This window comes from Ambystoma mexicanum, chromosome 7p, assembly GCF_040938575.1.
Source record: "Ambystoma mexicanum isolate Mex_15411 chromosome 7p, UKY_AmexF1_1, whole genome shotgun sequence".
Lineage (NCBI taxonomy): Eukaryota > Metazoa > Chordata > Amphibia > Caudata > Ambystomatidae > Ambystoma > Ambystoma mexicanum.
This window is the reverse complement of record NC_090939.1, coordinates 511,002,012-511,026,009: the sequence shown is the minus strand read 5'-3', so window position 1 is coordinate 511,026,009 and position 23,998 is coordinate 511,002,012.

The window sequence follows — 23,998 nt, the reverse complement described above, 5'->3', positions numbered from 1 at the left end:
GTTTCCAAGGGGGCATTGTCCAGTCCCCCCTTGTCGAGTTTCTGGCTGGTGGCAGTGGTTACTACACAAAATATTCCACCAGAATATTTCCTATGGGATTTTCCCATTGATTTTGAACACACCACTTTTTTGGTGCAATGTTAAAGATACCGCTGGTTTATTTATTTAATATAAAATCACGGGTTGGGTCTTTTCGCCAGAACTCTTTTCCAAAATGGCGTTTTTGTCTGTCTCTGTAACTCCAACCAAGGTCGGGACCTTTGTTCCACTTTTTGGCGGGCTTCTCCACAGAAGCCCTCCAACTGGTGCCACACTGTCTGGGCTCCACATGATGTGTGGGTGGGGGAATTGGCACCCTGGACTGCGTTGCCTTAGCAACCCAAGTCAGACTCTGTTCTGATTGGCCCAGTGGTGAGCCGCCCGGCTCACCACTTAGCATGTATGAGTGACAGCAAGGCTGTTGAATGGGGGGTTTTCTGCATAAAAGCAGGGCTTTTGGGACTGGAACTTCAGAAGTCGCCACAGGACCTAAGAAATCTGAAGAGGGGAGAAGCTGAGCCATCTGCAACAACGACACCACTGGTGGAGCTCTACTGCAACGACCTCACCACTTTCCCGACGACAAGAGAAGATCTTCTGCTGTAAGAGTCTTCTCCCTTTGAGCTGGTAGGAATAACCAGTTCGCCATCCACCTTCCAGGACGTCCCGTGGTCGAATCGCCAGTGCCAAGCACCCTGGCGACCGGATAGTTAAGCTTCACCACTGTGACCGCGAATAAAAGGAATGCACCTTTTAACCGAATGAACTCCACGGCTGGTCTCTTCCCTGGGCAGTGCAACGACTCCAAGTTTCCTCCTTGACGAGATCTTCTCTTCCCCTGGTCGAAACCACGAGCTGCACCCGCTGCCAGGAACTACTGCCACCGCTGGAGCTTCCTCACTTTTAAAGGTACTGTGTTCCACCTGGCCTCCCTTTCCACGGTTTGCTAAAGGCGACCCTTAAATCCTTGGCTTTCCAACTGGGTTGGCCCCCAGACCTTCTAACTTTACCTTTCGCATCAAACCAACCTCTTTTGAACATTTTTGCTAAGACTTTAGTGCATTTTTAAACTGTGTGATCTTGGGCACATTCCGCCTTACTCCATTTAAAGTGGGCCTGGCCTATGAACTTTGGCTCTACAGTAGACTCTGCCTTCACTAACTTGCTGTGGTCTTAGAAAAGTGTTGGGAACTGTTTTATTTTCATGACTTGCCTTTTTCTCTCCCTTTAACTTAATTATTGGAGTGCCATCTAATTTACGCGCTCACATCTGTTTTTACAAATAGTGGTGTTTTGACCTAGACTTGTCTAATAATTATTAAGGGAGGTGTGTATACTTTTCTGATTGTGTTTGAACTTGCTTTGATCTATAGTGCTTAGTGTATTTCCTAAAGTGTGTTTTAAATAAAGAATTATATACTTTTGATAACAAGCTCTGGTCAGTGTTTGCTTGCTCTACTATGTTTTTAGCCCAATTGTGTATCCTCTGTATACTGCCCTACTCATCCTGAGAGAGGTCTGACTGCTCAGCCACAGCTACCAGGTAAATCTGGGTGGTGCAGACTGCTACCAATTGGGTTTACTGCTTACTCCTGTAGTCTTAATCTTCTTACAGTGTTCCCCAAGGGAACTGCACAGGATTCTGCCTAACACTTAACCTTAATCAGAGGCTTGCTATGTAAGTCGAACTAAGCCCTGGAAAACCAAATGGTGGGGGGAATCTGCTTGCCTTGAATCCTTTCCCTTTATCATGGGGGGGGGCAAAACGATGTAGATCCTTAGCCTATGTAACCACAAATAATAATTTAATGAATTCCCCATTTGGCAGAACACTACGGGGGAAATTAACAAAGCTCACTTCCCAGTGCGCGCTGAAAACGATAGCGTATAATTTAATTGGGTAATCCTTGTTGTCCAGCTGACCCTGACTTCTATAAGGAAGAGGGGTGTCTTTGTTCTTAAATCAGTCCAACCTTTTTATCCAGCTTCCCCAACACAGGCCTTTCAGTAAGGGGGGTTTAAAATCCCTAATTCCCCAAAGCATTCACATTTTTCTGTCTGACTTCCCAACATAGACCAAAGCAAGGGGGTGGGGGGGTCCTGAAAAACAAAGCGATAAATCACCCTGTTTGTTGTTTTAAACCAAAATGGGCAAAATTATATTATTGATCAGTGTCATTATTTTGTGAAGTGAAATTGGGGAAAAAAACTGTACAATTGTGATTGTGTTCTTTTTAACTCACTTTTGTGATTTATTTATGCTGAGAGGCAGCCGGTGCGAGGTAAGCAGCCCATCTCTGGGCACTCGTGTGTTTATTTATTTTTTATTGCGACCCACGACTAGGCCCCAGGCCCCCGAAGCGTCCCTCTCCCACCCCGCACCCTCTTCCTGATCTCGGTCCCTCCCGCCTCCTGTCCCACCCATCCCCGCTCTTATTGGTCCTTGAACCCAGCTGGAAAGGGTCTACCGACCCCCCTCACTCCGGCCCCTACATCTACTGCAGGCAGCCAGCGCGAGGTAAGCAGCCCATCTCTGGGCACTCGTGTGTTTATTTATTTATTTTTTATTGTGGCCCACGACTGGGCCCCAGGCCCCCGAAGCGTCCCTCTCCCACCCCGCACCCTCTTCCTGATCTCGGTCCCTCCCACCTCCCGTCCCGCCCATCCACGCTCTAATTGGGCCTTGAACCCAGCTGGAAAGGGTCTACCGACCCCCCTCACTCCGGCCCCTGCATCTACTTCAGGCAGCCGGCGTGATGTAAGCAGCCCATCTCTGAGCACTCGTGGGTTTATTTTTTTGCATCCCCTCCCTCCCCCCACCTCTTCCTGGTTCCCCAGCCTGCCCGCCTCCGACCCGCCCTCCCTCCCGCCCCCATTGGTGCATTCACACTTCATCACCGGTCCTCCCAGGGCAGCCCTCTGCCCAGCAGCCCCCAGCGGCTAAGGGCCCCAAGGCCAAGGGCGGCTCCAACAGAGGCGGATCCAAGAAGTGTCAGTCGGTGTCTGCAGGGGAAGCAGTGGCCAGCAGTCAACCTTCATCCACAAGGACCAGTAAGGTAGGAGTGGCCTGGTCAGGATTAGAGCAACTACTCTACCCCAGACTCCGAGCCACTTACCAAACCCAAAATAAAATACAAAAATTTAAAAAATGATTGTATTTCATGGTGTTTAGATTGCACTGATAGACCTCTCTCCCACTGTGCGGGTCTCTCAAATTCAGCAGGGGTCCTGTCTCCTAATTGCATTGTATGATGTTTAGGTTGCACTGATAGGCCTCTCTCCCACTATACAGATCCCTCAAATTTAGCAGGGGTCCTGTATCCTGATTGCTTTGTATGATGTTTAGGTTGCACTGATAGGCCTGTCTCCCACTGTGCGGGTCTCTCAAATTCAGCAGGGGTCCTGTCTCCTAATTGCACTATGATGTTTAGGTTGCACTGATAGGCCTCTCTCCCACTATACAGGTCCCTTAAATTTAGCAGAGGCTCTCTCCCCAAATTGCTGTATAGGATATTTAGATTGCACTGACAGGCCCCCTCCCACTGCGCGGGTCTCCCAAGTTTAGCGGGGGCTCCATCTCCAAACTACACTGTGGTGTTTAGGTTGCGCTGGAGGGCGTCTAAACCACTGTGCAGGTCATTTAGACTCAGCAGGGGCCTCGTCTCTGAACGTACTCTACCAATCCCAGAAACCCACCACCACCTAACTCAATTAAATCCCATACCAGCAGACTGTCAACACCCTAACCCCCCCCTGACAGTGCACCCTTAGGAAACACACCCTACCCACCAACAGAAAGCAACACTGAGCCAGAGAACACCCCAGCGTATCCAGAGAAGGAAAACCGAGATCACTGCGACCGCAGTGCACCCTTAGGAAACACACACTACCAACCGACAGAAAGCAACACTGAGCCAGAGAACACCGCAGCGTATCCAGAGAAGGAAAACCGAGATCACTGCGACCGCACAACACAACATAGAGGACCAACTACCATACTACGCCTGCGCCTAGACTGGAAAATGGCCCGTACCAGAAAAGGACACCGAGAAAGAGAACAAGATCGTGCAACAAGAGACGCGAACACACAACACCGACAGAACCCACAAGAAACAGCCCCATTGGAAGAAAACACGCCTAAAACAGCCACAACCAGACAAAATCCACAAGAGAAAAGTCCTTATACCTCACACCTTACCTTGCAACAACTACGGTACACCGACACCCCGACACGGAAACCTCAAAACATACAAAGAATTTCCTGACACACACGGAAAAAAGATGGGGGCATGCAACAAGAGAGTGGGAGGGCTCTAACACCATTATCCCTTACATTACAAGACAAGATGGGCAACATTGATTTCCACTACATCCCGCACACTACGGCGAAGTACCGACAACCAGCAGTGCCACCTCCCACCCAACAATCGGACCCAACGAAGAAACCATCGCTGATCTTCATCCGAGTAGCATCACAGCAGAAACACCAAGACTAATCAGCCCTGTTATCAACTTACTAGACCGCTTCAATGAAGAAGCAGCTGTCGCCGTTCTTCATCCTACCGACATCAATGCGGGAACTTCACGAACAGACAATTACAAACTCGAACAACAAATAACCTCAAAACAAAATCTCACCCAGAGAATCCACTGTAACCTAATAAACGCAAGGTCAATGTCCAAACACGCAACGGAAATAGAGACATCCTATTTGTAACCGAAACATGGCTAGACGACAACTACAAGATCACCCTCAACAACTGCCTGTCTGAAGACTTCAAATGCATCCAAACAAACAGAAAATCCAAAAGAGGCGAGGGACTAGCGATCATCCACAAGGAACAACTGGCTATCAAAACAGAAGATCCACTAAACATCGATAAAAGCGAATCCTTAACACCGCGACTTTCATCAAACCCCAAAACCAACCTGAAATTCATACTGATATACAGACCGCCAACCTACGATGCAACTTTCATAGATGCTTTCACAGAAACAATCACTACCTTAGTCATCAAGTACAATCATCTGATCATCCTCGGAGATTTCAACATCTGGTTCGACGAAGAAACCACAACCACACAAAAATCCCTAACCGCCCAACTAGCAGCCATGAACCTACAACAACTAGTCAAAGGAGCAACCCACTCAGCAGGTCACACACATGACGCAATCTTTGCCAACAAGGATCACATCACCACGGCACCCGCAATTCAAATACTTTGGAGTGACCACCTCATTATTCCGTTCATAATCACAACGGCCGCTCCAACAAAAAAGCAACAAGAAAAACAACCCATCATGATGAAAAGAAACTGGAGAACCATAAAAAACTCCAACCTAACCGAGCTCCTAGAACTCAGCAAACCACAAGCATCAACCATGGAAGAAGCAGACCTAGACAAAAAAGTTGCCCTACTTCACACCTGGATCGCAACAACCCTTGACGACATCGCCAAAGTAAAGCCCTTCACCCCATCACGCAAGAAAACTACAGCAAAATGGTACACCCCAATACTCAACGTCAGGAAAAGGAAAAACCGAAAACTAGAATCTGAATGGAGGACCAAGAACACCACCACAAACAAACAGAAATACCTACAACAGATCCGTGCATATAAAAAGGAAATACAAAAAGCGAAGAGGAAACATTACGACAACCGAATCTTCAGAGCACCAAACGCTCAAAAAGAACTATTCAAAATCATAAACGAAATAAAAAACCCACCGGCCTGCAACAACACGCCAATCCCATCGTCAAAACTTTGCGAGGACCTCGGAGACCACTTCAAAAACAAAATAACCTCCATCCAACACACCATACAAAACAGACCAAGCGCTCACAGCTCAAACCCTACCGACACAGACAAGGAACACGCAAACAAGCTACGAAACTTCCCAGAAATATCAGTTGAGGCTTTCGTCAAACTGGTAAACCAAAGCAACAAGTCGGGATCACCTGAAGACCCTTGCCCCCCGGACATATACAAATCAATTCTCAAACAAGGAACCCCCATGGAATACCACAGGAACCTCCTCAATCTCTCAATCTCAACAGGTAAAGTACCGCAGGCCTTCAAATCGGCTTACATCAAGCCTCTACTCAAAGACACAACAGGAAACGTTGAGGACTTATCTAACTACAGACCCATCTCCAACATACCCTACATAGCCAAACTGCTAGAAACGTACATCTACCAAATAACCCAAGAATTCATAGAAGAGCATTGCCTACTAGACCAGGCACAAGTTGGCTTCAGACCTATGAGAGGAACAGAATCGGCTCTCCTCTCAATATGGGATGACCTAAAAACAAACGCAGACTCAGACAACAGCACCGCCCTGATTCTCCTTGATCTGTCTGCAGCCTTCGACACTGTCAACCACGCCCTCCTCATAAAGAGACTAGAAGGACTGGGGATAACAGACACTGCCCTACTTTGGATCAAATCTTTCCTAACAAACACAACAGAAACAATATGTATGAAACCTTGTAAATCCAAACCCAGAGTCTCCATGTGCAGAGTACCACAAGGATCATCCTTCACCCTGCTCCTATTCAACATCTACATGTACCTATTAATCAAACTCATCAAAAAACACGGCCTCACATGCTACAACTACGCCGACGATACTCATATAATCTTCAACATACAAGACACCCGAGAAGAAAACACCACACTAGAGAATTGCCTTCGCGACATATTCAACTGAATGAACCTCAACCATCTCAAAATCAACCCAGGAAAAACAGAGATAATGATTGTCTCAAAAAAGGGAGGAGACATCACCTACATCCCCTGGCCAAGAGAGCTTGGCACCACACCAGAACCATCATGAACTGTAAAAAACCTAGGGGTCCTAATGGATAACAATCTCACTCTGGAGCCACAAGTAAACTCGGTAATCAAGAAATGTTTCTTCCTCTTGCGAGCAGCAAAAAGGATCCTTCAGTTCCTGTCATTCGCCAACAAAACACTTACCATCATCGCTCTGATCATGTCCAGAGTAGACTATGCCAATAGCCTATACCTGGGCATGCCAGAATGACTTAAAACAACTGCAACGCATACAAAATGCAGCAGGCTGACTCCTCCTCAAGCTACCCAGAAGAGAACACATCACACCCGCGCTAATACCACTACACTGGCTATCACTGAAACAATGAATAATGTTCAAGGCCATGTGCATCACGAACAGAGCAATACACAAACAAGGCACAGAATTCATAAGCGACAAACTACGCCTACATCAACCGACAAGAACACTAAGATCAAGCACCGACATACGCCTGGAACCAAAACCCTACAACAGAAAAAAACTCGGAGGATCGTCTTTCTCTCACCAGGCACCCAAAATCTGGAATGACCTACCTAAGAATATACGTAATACAACAAACCACCTAGCATTCAGGAAACTCCTCAAATCATGGCTCTTCAAAGCATAACCACAGCGGAGACGCACTAGAATGGCCAGACATTAAAACAATGATGGAAATAACTCCAACTTCGGCCACTCTCAAATTGGACAAACACTCAAACCAAAGAATCAACCATTCAACAGAGCATACATAAAACATCATGGAAATAGCCACAACAGAAGGCTGCAGAGACGGTCTACACACCGAGACCCTGACGAAAGCCCTCAAGTGACTCTCCCACTAGTACGTACCGGACGAACATATCCAGACCGGCAGACGCACATAGATAGACGTTGGCCTGCGTCACATCTGGATAGGATTGATTGAAGGACAACATACCCGCGCCTAGGAAAAACGTGAATGCTACCGTATGCCACACTTGGAATTGTGAATATTAGCAGACCCACACCTGGACGGATCTCTAAACTCCAGCCTGCGCCGCATCTAGATAAAATTGTGAATGTTGGCATGATCACACCTGGATGATGTCCTAAGCATTGGCCCGCGCCGCGTCTAGATGGGAATGTAAGGGCCAACAAGTGCCACACTCAGACAGAACTCTGAATCTTAGCATGGTAAAGGTCAGGTAACCCACTAACCAATATAAGCTCAAACTCTGCATGCTTATCTCATTCAAAGGAACACAACCATCTCTCGCACAACAAGCTGTACGCACTTCACAACTCTGCAACAACACATAAGCCGGAACAACAGCACACGCGGACTGACTCCGATCCGATACCCGCACCAAAGCCCAGCACCCGGTGTATACTGAGCTGAAGCTGCCAACAGAACACCACTCCTCTCACTATCCTACTCCCTCCTTCACCTTACTAACCAATCCCACCTTTATCATTTACAGATCCGCCTGAGCGCCTGGGGACCAATTCCGTTGGTGACGGTGTGCGGTACAAATACCTTTAACATTTAACATTTCACAGAAGTTGATTTTGTTGTGCCACGGCTAAGGTGGCGTTTTTGATATTTTCGTGCTAATTTCTATTACTTTTAATTTAAATAACTACCAATATATTTCTTCTACACAGGCCTGGTTCTTCGCTCATTGTTGGCTCATGGGCGAGGGATCCAAGCGGCACGATGTGTGTGTCTGAGATAGGGCTACAAAAAGAATCTGTACAACAGTTTGTTGTATAACCACTTGAGTGGGGAGGGAAGGGACTTCCTCTGTTGAGGTTGACTTCATGGCCGTCATTTAAGGGTCGCAACTGCGACCCCTATGGTCTCCCTTGCTACCCCTAAAAAAAAGAAAAAATTATGAGTTTTTTTTTTTAGATTGAGGCTTATGGGCTTTGGCCAGCAGCATGTGGCTCTTTGTTTCTCGAGTGGCTTGTTTTCTGATAGCTATAGCCGGTAAGATAGCTCAGTGGGTTGAGTGCTGGCTGCTTCAATGTGTGTGATCTGCAGGTTCGACTACCAGCAAGGTCAACTCAGCCTTTCATCCTGCTGAGGTTGATAAAGGAGTGCCAACACAGGTTGGGTGCTATTGTATGTATATTTGTCTATATGAAGTGCTTAAGCGTAAGTGCTATATAATAACACATCATTATTGTTTGGCCTTGGGACGTCTGCTTACATTCACGGTGATTTGGTAATATGGGCCTATGCGCACTGATATTAACGATACATATGGTGATCCATGCTTGTATGAAATTATCACTTTACAGTGATATCGTAACGATATTGTTCATAGTGTACTTAGAAAATATGTTATGTGATGTCACTTCCTGTTTTGTGGTGAGGTGAAAGGTTGGGTTTGCATTGCTTCCCCTGATGTAACTTCGGGGTGGGGTCAAATGACTTCTTGTGATGTCATCAGAGGTCAAGGGTCATGTGATGTCACTTCCACTTCCCCTGGCATTTTGGTGAAATGACGTCCCTGGGCGGCTTCTCAAAAAAATGTCACAGATGTCAGTTTTGGAAGCTAGTGGGGGCTGGGGCCATTAAAGCTATTTCACTGTTGATCCCCCCTGGCCGGAGTTTAGGAGGCTGAATAGATATTATGCGTTCCTTTGGCCCATTAGATGCATCTTTCGCCCCAACTCATAGGCGTTTTAGGTAAACAAAGTGATGCTAAGTATTGGAGGCTTGGGCCATCAAAAATATGAGCCCAGCAGTTAAGATTTGAGCTTTATCATAAGGGCGTCTTGTTGATATCGGCTGGCTAGGCTTTTCTCCTCTACCACTGTACATTTATTGCTGCGTCACGTTCATTACTGTTTAAAAGTAAGTAAATGCACTGCTGTCGAGTTGAAAAATGTGATACAGTCTTGCAGTCACAGCCCCAGGCTGGGCGTTACAGTAGAGCTATGCCTTCTGCCTCAAAGTTGGGGGACTTTAGCACTCCTAGGCCGTAAACTGGCGCCCCATGGTTTCACCCTGCTTTCAGCTATTTGGTTAGTGTGGGACAGTGGCGGAGCCAGGGAGGGAGGTAGAGGGGTGGCAGTTGTCCCTGTCTACCCCCTGCTGCCCAGTGCATCCCTGAGCCTCCCAATGGGCACCCTATTAGCCCCCCCAGCACCAAAAGCCGTCTATGCTACTGGTGTCGGATAGTGGATATGGTTGGAGATTAATGGCGTTCAAAGTGGGGCTCAATTGAAGCACCCACACTGATGAAGCCAGAGAAACCCCCCATTAGAGTTTGCCTCAGGAAGCATCTCCATCACAATCTATGCACAACACAGATGCCTCAGATGTTGGGGTTGGAGGGGGGGTTCAGCTGTAGGCAACAGGGGCCACCAAACATCGTTTTGAAATGGGCCACTGCGCCTCTTCAGTCGGCCCTGAAGGAGGGCCCCTTGCACCCTAGATTGACCTCTACCTGTTGAAGCACGCGCACTGGCGTTTCTGTCTAGTGGCGGCTTCCGTCCCTGCATTACAGCTGTTCTTTTTCTACTAACGCCTGAATCTGAAGTGCTCACGTGTAGAGAGATGTGATAATGTACCGCCAGCTCGATCTTTCATGGGAGACTCGTATATCTCTTGCAAATCTTCCGTTTTTAGAAGAATGAAAAGAGGGGGAGGTTATGGTTCCCAATATTCCCGGGGATGTTAAGAGCCGGAATAATAGAAGACAACGCTGGCTCTGGCCGCTGCATTTCCTCTCCGAACACAAGATGGCAGCCTTAAACAAACACAGCTCTGCGCAGCGTTTCGTTTTACAGGCCATTAAATTCCTAATTCATACATTACGTTTTCGCGGGCCAAGCCAAAACTCATTAACCACGAGCTGCGAAGTTCCGCGGGGCAGCACACGGCATGTTCTGGGAATTCTGGGGTGTTTCACCCCTGCTTTGCTTCACGGCTTTCAACAGAGTTCCGCGATGGAAGGTGCTTTCATTTTCATCCGCTTACGCGGAGCAATGCTTGAAATGGGAGCATCGCGGAAGGAATTCTTTGCGTGGTCTCAGCCGCTTTGAAATCCGTCCTGCGACGCATTGACAGACTTGCAAGCAGTTCTCAGTGCACTCTCATTAGCATGACAGAGTGCACATGTTCCAAGGAAACCCTGCACTGCCATTTGTGGATTAAGGCGCTTTAAATTGTAATGGTGTGATAGCCCACTAGTTTAAGCACCTGCTGCAGACCCGTGTGTAACTTGCAGGTCAGAAGCCTAATGATATAACTCAGAAGGATAATGCACCAGCTGCAGAGCTCATTGTTTGTAAACCAGAAACAGCATGGTAGTGAATTGCAGAGAATGTTGTGTAATCTACAGGTTGTGTGTTATTTCACTGGGTTAATGCACTTGTGACAAACTTGTGTGTCATCTTAAAATTACAGGTTAAAATGCAGACCAAACCATCTCTGGGGTGTGCCCTGTTTACTAACAAGGCACCACATACCTACTGCCCGGTGTGAAGCTGCCAGACAGGTTTTCAGCCGCCAACCTGCCCGTAGGTATTACCCAGCAGCATGCACGTGGCATTCTTCCCAGCTCCCAGATATGACATCACAGAGCTTTAGAATGCTCCTTCTCGCCGGCATCTCCCTGGCTCCCTCGAAAAAAGCAGTGATCAGCACTCTTCTACAAACAAAAAAGCAAGGTACACCCCAAGGCTGACCCCAATTCTTCTCAATGTCTCCGGCCTAGGAGGCCATGAAACGGTGTTCATGCGTGTTACAGCATGGGTCAGAATCTCAGCATGGTTCAAAAGTAAATCCAATCAGTACTCCAAAATTGAGGAAAAGTTATCAGAATAGAATCATCAGAATGGTGCGGGAAAAGGGCATGCCTACGGATCGTCCCTTCACCCCTATTGTTCGACATTTGTTTGCAACCACTCGCTTAAGTAATTAAATTGCATCGCAGACTCATCCACCGGTAGAAATATATATATATGTATACTAGCGTACCACCCAGCGTTGCACTGGTCTGTAACTGACATGAACGTGGGGGTCTTCTATAGTCTTGTGTATGTTTTGTGTCATAACTACTTATTTTTGAAAAATCGCAAAATCTACAATCTCCTGAAATCACCTCTACTGATAGAACAAGGCCGTACCCCGCTCCACCCCTGTGCTGTGCAGGGCGAATGGGTGGGGTTGGTCAAATTTCACCAGTACACCCCAGACTGGTATGCCGACCTTGTGTCCTAACTTCCTATTTTTGTAAAAGTAGCAAAAGCGTAAAACTCCCGAAATTGCCTATACTGATGGCACAGGGCCGGAGCCCGCCCTGTGCATGGTCAATGGGTGGGGTTGGTCAGATTTCACCATCGCCAGTACACCCCAGACTGGTATGCCAACCATGGACCACATTTTCAGCCCTCAACTTGTTATGGGGCTGGAGCCAACCCCGAACATACAAACACACTTTCACAAATATTGATATAGCACAACAGTCAGATCCACCTCTGCCCAGAGAGTAGACCAGTGAACTAGGCCAGCATCTTAACCCAACCGATAAGTGCATGGACGAAAGTTAACTGTGCCTTACTGGCTGTAAGGTGGAGGTACTGGTAATGGGAGACTCACGGAGTAAGATGGTGCCCTCCAGTTGGTCTGCCCCAAGGCAAAATGTAAAGCATCTGGCTGTAATTTTTTTATACACATCTAAATTTGCCCTCCAAATAAACCCTGTGGTGAAGGGGGGCAATTTTCCAGTGGCCACGCTTTGAAGGTCCTAACAACGAGGCATCAAGCAGAATTCACATGATACCCTAGTAAATGCACACGTGGATAATTGTAAAGTAAAGCGGACGGGGGTCCGTAAAACAGACCGAAAGGATAAAACGAAGCAGATGGCCACACTATAAATTAGCATGGCAAAAGAACGAAATCCCTTAAAAGTAGTCCAGTGTCTTCCAGTGGAAGACAGGGTTTCACTACACGATACGTGTAGTTTGCTGCACCCCGTGCAACAGAATCAGGTTGGTCCTGCATGAAGCATATGCCAGGAGGAACTTCAGAACAAGCAACAACCTGTCAATACGACAAGTCAAAAATCAAGTCTCAAAACATGGGCACAGGCCTGTGACAGTAGAAGGCCCTGGAGCCTGGAACTCTCTCCCTTCACCCTGGAGAGAACAGGGAAACAGCTGGTGCTTCAGGAAAACCCTACAAAATGAGCCATACAAATAAGATGTTGGGTGGGGCTTGGAATCAAGGGATTTAGTGATCAAGTACAACTGGTGAAGGCAACCTTCCCTCCCTCCTGTCTAGACTTAAACTGTCTAATCAACAGCAAGAAGACTTGCCCATTCCCACCCACTCGTGTGGCAAGGTAATCTTTCCTCTCTAAATATCATAACTTTAACCTTTCGCAGCACTTTTTCACACACATTTGTCCATTTATGTTATGTTGATATATACAGCGCACCCAGGGTTGGACAGGGACAAGAAATAGGCCCGGACACCCAAGAAAAAGTGGCCCACCCCTCCCCTAGAAAAAGTGGCCCACCCCTTGCCTCACAACCCTTGATTTCTGATGAAATCACCAGAAGTGATGTAATTTGACCCCATCCGAAAGTGACATCCCAGGACGCGATGAAACACAACCTTTCTCCCCTTGACAAAACAGAAAGTGGCATTAAATAGCATTGTTCCTAAGTACACTACGAAAAATATGGTTATGATTTCACTAATGTGATATACATTTCATACAAGAATGCATCACCATATCTATCATTAATATCTGTGTGTATAGATCATATTGTCAAATTACTGTGAATGCAAGCAGACATCCAAGGCCAAATGATAACATGTTATTGTATAGCACCTACGCTTAAGCTCTTTTTTATAGAACAAATATGCATAGAATATCACCCAACCCTTGTCGGAACCTATTTATCGACCTCAGAAGGATGAAAGGCTGAGATGGTCTTGCTGGGATTCGAACCTGCAAATCACACACATCGCAGCTGCAAGTGTATAGTAAAATGAGCAACTATTCTGGAGTGGATACCAATAAACTGGTAACTGAGATTTAACAGCAGACCAGTTAAGTTCATCTGCAGGTCTGGTGCAAAGTTGGCCACATGTCAAGCCTGCGTGCATCTACTATCAGGCTTCAGAGCTCGGTAAAATAGGTAATGTACGGGGTAACGAGTGCTCAGAGTATGCAAAAAAACATCCTGAACAGCGTGCCTGGGAGATGGGAAAAATAGACACATTACAACAAATCATTCATTGTGGCACAATGGAGTCAATTGCCACTTGATGTGCTATGGTCAAATATTTCTACACTGTACAGAAGCTTTTAGGCACAAGGAGTTTGTCAAGTGATTGAGGACACCGAGATGGAATGTCTTGTGGTGATTGTAACAGAGACAACGGCAGAACAAAATCATGCTTTCAAATTTTTCATTTTTTTCCATATTCAAACAGCCGAGGCGTGGCGAGAAACCAGCCCCCAGGGACTACACATAATTTCAGCCCAGCCACAGGCCAATGGGCCAATCCGACCCGAGTGTGCCGCTGCCATTTGCATGGTATCTAGGTGCTCACATGACTCTGTAAGAAAAGTGGGTAGGGTTGGTTAGTGAGGGAAAGAGGTATAGGATAGAATGTGTGCTAATCTGTTGACACATGCAGTACCAGGAAAAACTGCCATCTGTGCGTGTGAGATTTCCGGGTGTGCTTTATGTGCACTGGGCTTGTTGTGTCCGTAAGGGTGGAATCCAGTGTCTGAATTGTTTGTTTTTTGCAAGTATTGGGTGTGTAGTATGATTAGAGATGGGTGTGTGGTTTGTAAGATTCTTGGTGGGTTGTTTCACTAGCGCTCTAGGCACATGTAGTACGTGAGAGATGTGAGGGTGTGAATAAGAGAAAGGGGGTGGCTAGTTGGTTTCAGGTGATATCTGGGTCTTGAGTAGTTTTATTGTATGTTCTTCATTCTGTATTGTCCTGTGTTTGCTTTGGTCCTCGTGGATGGTTTGCAGAGTGAAACACGTAAAGTAAATCTGAACAGATAAATCAGTACAATTCTAGTGTGGCTAAAATTCAAAAGAAACAGGTGCCAAATCAGTACCGTTCAAGTGTGGGTACATTCAAAAGCAGCAGGGCTAACTCAGTACAATTCGGGTGGGGCTAAATTCAAAAGGAGCGGACACCAAATCAGTATGGTTATAGTGTGGGTAAATTCAAAAGCAGGATTAACTTAATCAGTACAAGTGCTAGTGTGTGTTGGGAAGGGGACACGATCTTCCGGCACCCGCAAGCACTTTAAGATAAGGCAAAGGACACCACAGGCACTGTAAGAGACAAGGAGGAGGGCAATGCCCTTAAGGCTTCTGTACAATGACATTATTGTATGCTTTATAGGCACAGCACATATGCGAGAATAGCAGCCATCTTAGATATTAGCAGCCATATTGTGGCACAAAGCGTAAACTTAGCAAGACAATCTAGGCCACGAACACGAGCAACAGAATAGGTTGTATCCCAGGCACTGATGACAAAGGCCAGAGCTTCACATATCCATAAACCCTTCAATGGCCTGGCATCCCCTATGGAGCAGGCGGCCTATGTATAGTGTCTCACCAACCAGCTGCGTGGGTTTTCACTGTATGTATGTATGTAATGATGACACTGATGGAGCAATGTACCCTTATAATGTGCTGCAATTTTACCAAGTATGTTGAAAGGTACCCACTCAGCCAACCATACAGCCCAGGAGCCGTGCAAGCACTACCCAGAGTGGACGAGGAGCCTCAGGATGCCACTAAGGAGACCTCAATTGACAGTCTCGACTAAAGAGCCAAGAAGCCATGCATGACTATGTTAGAGACACCACAACACAGCAGCGTTAGACATGAAGCACACGTGCCATCTGCACATCGGGACACAAAACACACACCCAAATATAGAAAGAACATATGCGGAACAGTCCTCTATGTTAGAGGACAGATACATACACATACTGTCTTTGCTTTTATTATTTTTGTCATTAGCTGAACGTCAGCAATGCAGAAACCGCAAGAAGCAAGAGATCCTGTGCAAGCTTGCAGATGCTTATGTGCAAACTAACCTATGGAACTGCGGGAGCACCTATGGGACCTGACAGAGTCATGTGCGACTAACATATGGAGAATATGGAATAGCACAATGTAAAAGCCATGTTATGGCTTAGGAAAATTACAACAGGCCACAGACCCTCTGCAGAAGCAAAGTGTAACGAATTAAGGCTGCTCAGAGGAGTGAGGGTGTGAGACATGGCCTGCTGCCAAGGCCACCAAGATATGAGTGACATTTCATTTCCTGAACTACAGCAACACAGGCACAATAAATGCAAATAAATCAGAGTAATTGAGAGGACCAGAAGCCCCAAACACGGTCTCTGAGCACGTGACCCAGCCGAGCTGATGATGAACAGAAACTAGCAGCTGGGAAAGAGAAGAGATCTCACAGAGCCAGACAGAAGCTGCAACAAAGTCGTTACAGGAGAAGTCGAATGTTGCATGATACGGACAGGCACTCTCAGTCATTGGTGCTGGACACAAGTTAAAATGCAGACAAAGATCTTATTACCTTGAAAAAGTACACCTCGAGCTGGGAAGCATTAGGATGCCAGGCCTGGGGACTCCAGCTCTAGCCAATCACAGTCCAGGACCCTAGGGGTGGGTAGCAATAGGTAAGAGCCAATGATCATACCCTCACACTGAAACATTATTTATTAACAGCCATAGTGGGATGGGCCAGGCCTAACATCTGACATGAGAGAGCCAGTAAACTCACATTTAAGGTCCACTACAGGTGGACTACCACGCAACACCCAATCCCGAGTGATGATAGGTTTTCTGGAGAGGGGCCCAGGTTGTGATGTTTTCGTGACATAAGAGTCTATCAAAACTGGCCTGCGAGCCAGAGCTCACTGAGATGTCCCTGGATTTCATTTGTCCATGTGCTGATGCCTGTTGGTTTTGGCTGTAATAAACTGCAGTTTGAACTTGATGTCTGTTTGGGCCTGCGTTTCTTTTGGGGAAGGGAAGGAGTTGAGCCTTCCATCAGTTCTGGGTCCCCAAACTCCTAGTGGCCCTCAAACCATCTTTCATCTCAACACATGATTCAAATGTGGTGTGACCCCACAGTAGCAACACCTTAATGTGGTGAAACCTCACAATGTTAGGACTGAAAGTGGGGAAATTCAAAAACAGCGGAACTCAGAAAGGCGTAAATCTCACAGTAGCAAAACTCAGATGTGGTGAAACCTCACAGTAGCAACAGTCAAAATGGCATGGTTCAGAAATGCAAGATGCCAGGTGGCAAGACTTCACAATAGCAGAATTCAAACCGTAGATTTTCACATGGTGAACAAATGATGAATTCAAACTTGTTAGTATGTTGCGATGTCCCTTGCCTTTTGTCCATGGGCCTCTGGGTCAGCAGGGTGGGGGCTGCAGTGCAGGACTGGGTGCTGGTGAACGGGCTAACAGAAGTCGCCTTTATCCACTGTTTTTTGCCAGCTGCCCTGCCGGGTACAGTAAGAATGCTCTTTGGGTCACGTGACCCCCAGCAGCACCAATCAGGGCTTGGGGAGGGTGGGGGGTCGGGTTGAAGTCCTGGGCTTAGGGCTTTGTTTTTTTATTAAAGTGAAGGGGCTGGGGTCACAGTAGAAGGGGGTGGGCGTGGGCCTTTGTTTGTTAAATTAAAATCGAGGGGCTGGGGTTACAGTGGAAGGTGGATGGGCTTGGGGCTTTGTTTTTAAAAGTTAAAATGGAGGGGCTGGGGTCATATTTATTTTGAGTTTGTTTGATTAATGTGTAAATGAGAAAGAGCCAAGAAGTATCCGCTAAGGCAATAGGTTGGATTCTATGTAAAATAAAGACCAATTTTATAAAATAAATACTATTGCAGTGGGTAATAATATACATATTAATGTACCCTCAGCGGGTCATTATAGGAATAAGTAACGGGACACGTGCGCAATGCAAAGTACAAGATATCAGGCCTCTAAGTGATTTGTAATATTCTTAAAATGTGTTTGTCGGGGGTGCACTTTATTCTACATAGTGCCCGTATGATCATTCATATTTTATTTCTGGTGCAGTTAATAGATGCCCAGATTCCAGTTCAATGTTGCACTATCTCAGAACGTAGCATTTTGTTGAAGGCAGGTGCAGCTGTCTGTAGTGTCTTGAACCTGTGCGTTTATAATCTGGGTGGAGAATAAGTTTAGGATTATAAAGAGTTTATAGGAATGGAAGTATAATGGAATTATGCTTAGGTTGCCATCATAATTCTGCAACTTTGGCTAAGGTAGTGGTTAGTTCCTGGTAGGTATTGACTCGAAGGCAGAGGGTCCAGATGCGGTTTCAAGGGCCGCATCCTAACCCGGTTCAATATGTAACCTGTGCGATCAGATAGTGCTGCTCTTTTGTTAACCATTTCCTTTCTTGTGATAGAGCAATACGTGTTGGGGTCCGCAATCTGCTCTGTCCCCTACAGTGGCTCTCAGCATTGCCAGAGTTACTGTGAGGATAACACAGCACAGATGCGGCTGAGGGTAGATCTACTGGCCAGGGCACCTGACCTCCATGGAGCTAGGTGACCTAACATTTGCACCAGGGCAAATAAAATGCAGCAGATGCACTTAGCACGCGGTTTGCTGATAAGGTGAAACGGAATGGAGGAAACAGATTTTGTCAGACTGTTTTGAAACTATTTTATGTTGTTTAAATCCTAATAAATCTGTTTATTACATTTCTTTTATCTTATGCAGAAAACGAAGTACACAATGCAGTCTACTTAATGTTTGCCCCAATGAAAACATTTCCATATATTACACATTGGGGCAACACCTATTTCCTCCATTATGTATTATTTAAGTAGAAAAACTGGTTCTAAATGAGCATTCCCCATTGGTTTTTGCTCAATGAGAAAGTTTCGATAACCGTGTCCCTGGTGACAGTATAATAAGTACGTGCAAAGCCCTTCCCCATCAGAGCCCCCAGTGCCTTACTAGCAGCCTCCCGACACCCTCAGGTACCCCCAGTGGCTCAACAGAGAGCTTCCGGATTCCCTAGAGTTTGTGGGAAGGGATTACCCATGCACCAAGGGAAGTTTTTCCTGGCACACACAATGTGCTAGCCAGCACATCACCTTCATTTGGACAACAAAGAAAATGTGACTTTTGTTCTCAAAGGGGATCGGAAAGGTCCTCCCCCTCGCCCGAACAAGATTACACAATAGTGTGGGCCGATATTTTACAGTATGTGGGCCTGTATTTTGACGGTACATGGCAAACATGCTCCTCGAGACTGTAGATAGCACTACAGTTACACTAAAATGAAACCTGACTGCAGTGTAGTTTACACTCTCAGGATCAGTTATTGAAGAACACTTCCAATTCATATGTTGTCCCGGCAGGATAGCTCAGCGGCAACGTGCTCGCCTTGGAAACAAGACGACACGAAGCAACACAGTTTCGATCCCCAGGTCCGTGCTTAGAAACCTGTGGGTATTAATGGTGTTATAAATACACAACTAAGACAAATTCCCTGTAACAGCGCCTTGATGTGAGCACTTTAAAAATGCAAATAAATAAATAAAATATGTTTATTCCTGCTGGTGCGGCCCATGAAAAGGATCAGCATCCACTGCTAGGAGGAAGTACGCACATATGTTGCCTTGTGCGTGCAATGCCTAGGGCAGCCCGGAGGGCAGCCCGGCTGATTTTGTAAAAAGTAAACTGCAGGCTGTGCTGCTTGTCCTTCAGGTGAGCCTGTCTGGGTTCAAAGAGCAGGCCGAGACAACACCACAGAAGTCGGCAGATCATGATCCTAAAGCGCTGCACTGTATGGCATTGGAGTAAGTCAGGGTCCATAAGGGCGGACAGAGTTCAGCCTGGAGCTTAGGAACAGAGGTCAAATGAGCAGAGAAGAAACAGCTACAGAGGCAGGTTCAGGTCGTCGTGTATTCGTACATTGTGCTATCATAATGAAACAATATCATTTTAACTGATCAATAAAGTCATGTGCAAAAAGAAATTCTGAAGAATAGGGGCTTATTTTCAGAATTTATACGGGGTGTCTTCTTTTCCAAGTGACAGGAACAGTTTGGGCCGGCTGATAAAAGGAATGTAAAATGATCCATCAGGCTGAGTGAAAAAACGGTATTTATCAGATAGGAGTAATTATTATTGTGAATGCAGACCAGGACTCGGGTTTCACCTGATAAGAACACTTGAGATGTATTACCAAAACGGTGTCCTCAGGGGTCATGTCACTCACCCACCCTGTATGATATGCAGATCAAACCTCTCCTCGACCACCTCAAAATCCTCCACACTAACTTTGCTGACGTCACGCAAGTACTTCTTAAACTCACAGGCTACTATGACCAAAACTCTGCCAATGTTAACCAGGTCTACAGCATCATTCAGGCATAGATGGCCACCCATACCCTATGCCTAAATGATAAAACGGAGATCCTCATCATAGGCTTCCTGCATTGCCTTAAACTCCCTGATCCGGCCTTCACCTCCTTCTCTACCTGCGGAAACATTACACTCGTTTCTAGTTCTGTCAAAACTCTAGGAGTCCATCTCGACTCTGAACCCGCCATGCACAAACACGTGAAATTGCTTTCCTCCTTCGCAGCCTACTCTACTCAACTCATCAGCCTGTCCCAAAAATTCCTTTCCCTATAGAGCTGCCTCACACTGGCTAGAGCTCTCATGGGGAGTAAACTGGATTACTGAAATGTAATCCTTGCAGGAACCTCTACCAAAAATATAGCCAAACTACAGTTGATCCAAAACAATGCTCTTCGGGCAGTTTGGAGCCTGAAGAAATCTGACCATATCTCACGTGTGAGACACAAAGCTCACTAGCTGCCTTTTAAGGCACGTATTGAGTTTAAGATCCTCTCTATTGTTCACTGGTACATTGACAACACCGCTCCTACGTACCCTGCCAAGCACCTATCCAAGAAACACCATCCTAGCTGCCTGCGATCCTCCACATCCACCTCCCTTGCAACACCTAAATTCACTAGACAAAGAGCCGTAGGGGCTAGTTTCACTGTCTTAGCTCCTAGCTTATGGAACGCCCTCCCCACTTCCTTACAAGAAGAGCCTTCTTTCTTGATCTTCCACAAAACACCTAAAACTTCCCTGTTTAATAAATATGCCTAATTCACTACCGTGTCTGCACTCCTCTGTAACCGAGTGCCTGTTTCAAACTGTTACCCTACTATTGTAGAGGAGGAGCCAAGTACCCCCACTCCACCTACCCCGCCTACATTATCTGAGAAGTATGAACCAAAGTATGTGACATACACTACACCAATCAGAAGGCAAGAAGAACAACGACTCTGTGCAGTACCCATATGAATGCCTATAACTAAGAATATGGGAAGTGAAGTACATCCAAGACAATATGATGGCCATTTGAATGCGATTCCTGATGAAATAAAGAAACTGAATAACCAGGATGAATGGGGACATCATACAAAACTGAATCGATTCCATTTATAGAAGATAATCAGAGCTGAGAGGCAGACAATTTATGAAGAATGAAGAAGTACAAAGGATAAGTGATATTGCATAAAGAGATTTATGCCATAAGCATGAAGATACTTAGTTTATACGTTTACAGATGTATGAAATGCAAGCAGCAAATCAATCATGAAGCTGGCCAAATGCTTAGAGTAAATGGATTGTGGCAAGCACCACCATATACATATCTATCTCATAGATACATATGGATTGAATAAAGAATGAAGGTTCCACTACGTATATAGCAGTCTTGAACGTATATAGCAGTCTTGAACAACGAGGAAGGGCTCAAATTCAGTATTTCAGTTACAAAAGCAATTGAATTAAACAGAATATATTTTAGCAAAAGGAGTTGGATGAGCCAAAGAGCCAAGGTCTTTTCAGAACTAAAATCGGCTGAGTTAGATACAATTAACGTGAAAGAACAGAAGCTCCTGTTCAAGAAGGTCAAGTGAAATCAACAGACGTCAGAGGACTATTGGGGAATAAAATCAAATACAAGAAAAGGCTCAATTCATGGTGTCCAGTCACGCGATGGAAGAAAGTTGGACGCATGAGGAGATCACACCTACGCACTGAAGCCAGACAGTACCCATACTCCTTAAAAAAAATCACAGAGACAGTACAGATTCAAGGCCAACTTCAAACACTAATTGACACTGAACCGTTGAGGTGATGATGGAGTGTCTGTTTTAATTGGTGGGAAGCTGGTAGCAAGACAAGCTCACCCGCACCTAGTTGTTCAGTCTGCATGCTGCTCACTTAGGCGGAATGTTATTGACCGGGGTTAGAAGCCAACTAATTGTAGAAGGCCACGTAGTTGGGGGTCCTATAGTTTGTGTAGCCAGTGGAACATCATACATTAGTGATTCTCATAGTGGCCAATTCGAAGGGAGAGATTAGGTGTTCCACCTGTTGTTGACTATGCAATTATTTCTCTGTTACTCTATACAGATATTACACATATGCTTAGTAGTTCACTTAGAGCCAATCCCGCTTCCCAATAGGTTTTAGTAGTTTGCCACATAGGGTGACGTTGGTAAACACGTCAGAAGTGACACATTAGGTCTATAAAAATATTGTTTTGTCTTAAATGAGTTGAGTATCGAATGATTGATGATGTTCCTTGTACTCCGTTTTACTTACATTAAAACAAATGAACTTTTGCCAAGCTATTTGTGTCATCTGAATGATTGATGTTTGATAAAAAATCTGCATCCCCATCCATCTCAAGGGTATTGCTACTCATCTTAAAGGGCTGGGAGTCCTCAGTTCACTTGGTTTCTGTGCTAGTTTTTTCTTTTTTGTAACCAATCTAATCTTTTGCTGAGATACTTCTGGGTCCTGGGCGCTCAATGAAAAAAACTCCATACGCAGGAATAAAAGGCATACAACCTTTACACTGCAATATTAATATTATTTTGTAGTGGTTGGCCTTAGAGTGCAACAGTCTGAATCTGGCACACTTGTTTTCCTGACATCTTTGTGCTACATTCAGACTCTTGCACTCTAGGATTAACCCCTACCAAATAATATGGTGGAAAAAGCATGTGTGCAATAGATGGAGATTGGCAATCCACTGCCCAATCAATGCAAATACAGTCAGTGGAGTAATATTACAAAAAAAATGTATCTAGTAGGTTAAAGCAAGACCACTGAACAGGTTGTTAAGTAATGGAGTGTGACGCGCATGAAAAGGGAATACCCGTCTTTCAGTACATGAGTTTCTAGAATGAAGAGCAATTTGTAGAGATTATTTCATATCTGACGAATTGCATACAAAACATGTGTTCAATGGGAGCCGCATTTACAATGTAATGTCAATGCCAACAATCATCTTAAATGGAATTGTGGTTTACCCACAACAGGCACACTGTACATTTTTGACTTTGCAATGTAATTATATTTTTACTGTATGTTTTAAAAAAATGCTCAGTGTTCATTTGAACACCCAAAAATTGGCCTATTTGGTTGCACGTTCATTTTAATGTTGGTATGTTTAATTTGTGTGAATTGGTCACATCTCTTTTTTATCTGTTAATATTTTTGGAGGGCACAGTGTATATGTGTGTGCACAATGTAACCTGCAGATTGAGCGTGTATAACCCTATTGTAATAGGCCTACTTTTGGAGCTCTCCGTATGTATCACACTGCTAAATGTCCTCACGATATCCGTACATTTGAAGTATGTGGTGGAGAAGAAGGGAGCAGAGCATCTGGGGGGGATGAGGTCATGCATCACCCTTTTATACAAGCAGATACATTTAAACCATGCATTTCCCAATGTTCAATCCTTATGGGCATTAAGTGAAATAACCAAAAATGTGTGCAGCTCCGCCCCTCCACCATCTTCCCAAACAGTGCGCTGTCAAAAATCACTGAAATTTGCAGATTGGGGACACTTTTTGTATTGTTGTGTGCCACTTTGTATAGGCCGGCCAGGCTTCTTTCTTTCCCAGTCCGCTCCTGCTCCCCGCCCCATGGGCGCAACTGTGCAACGCAATGGGCTAGGGTGCTTGTTTGACACATGCACACAGGGATGTGCAATGCATGATGCAATGCATGATAGAGCCACTTCTTC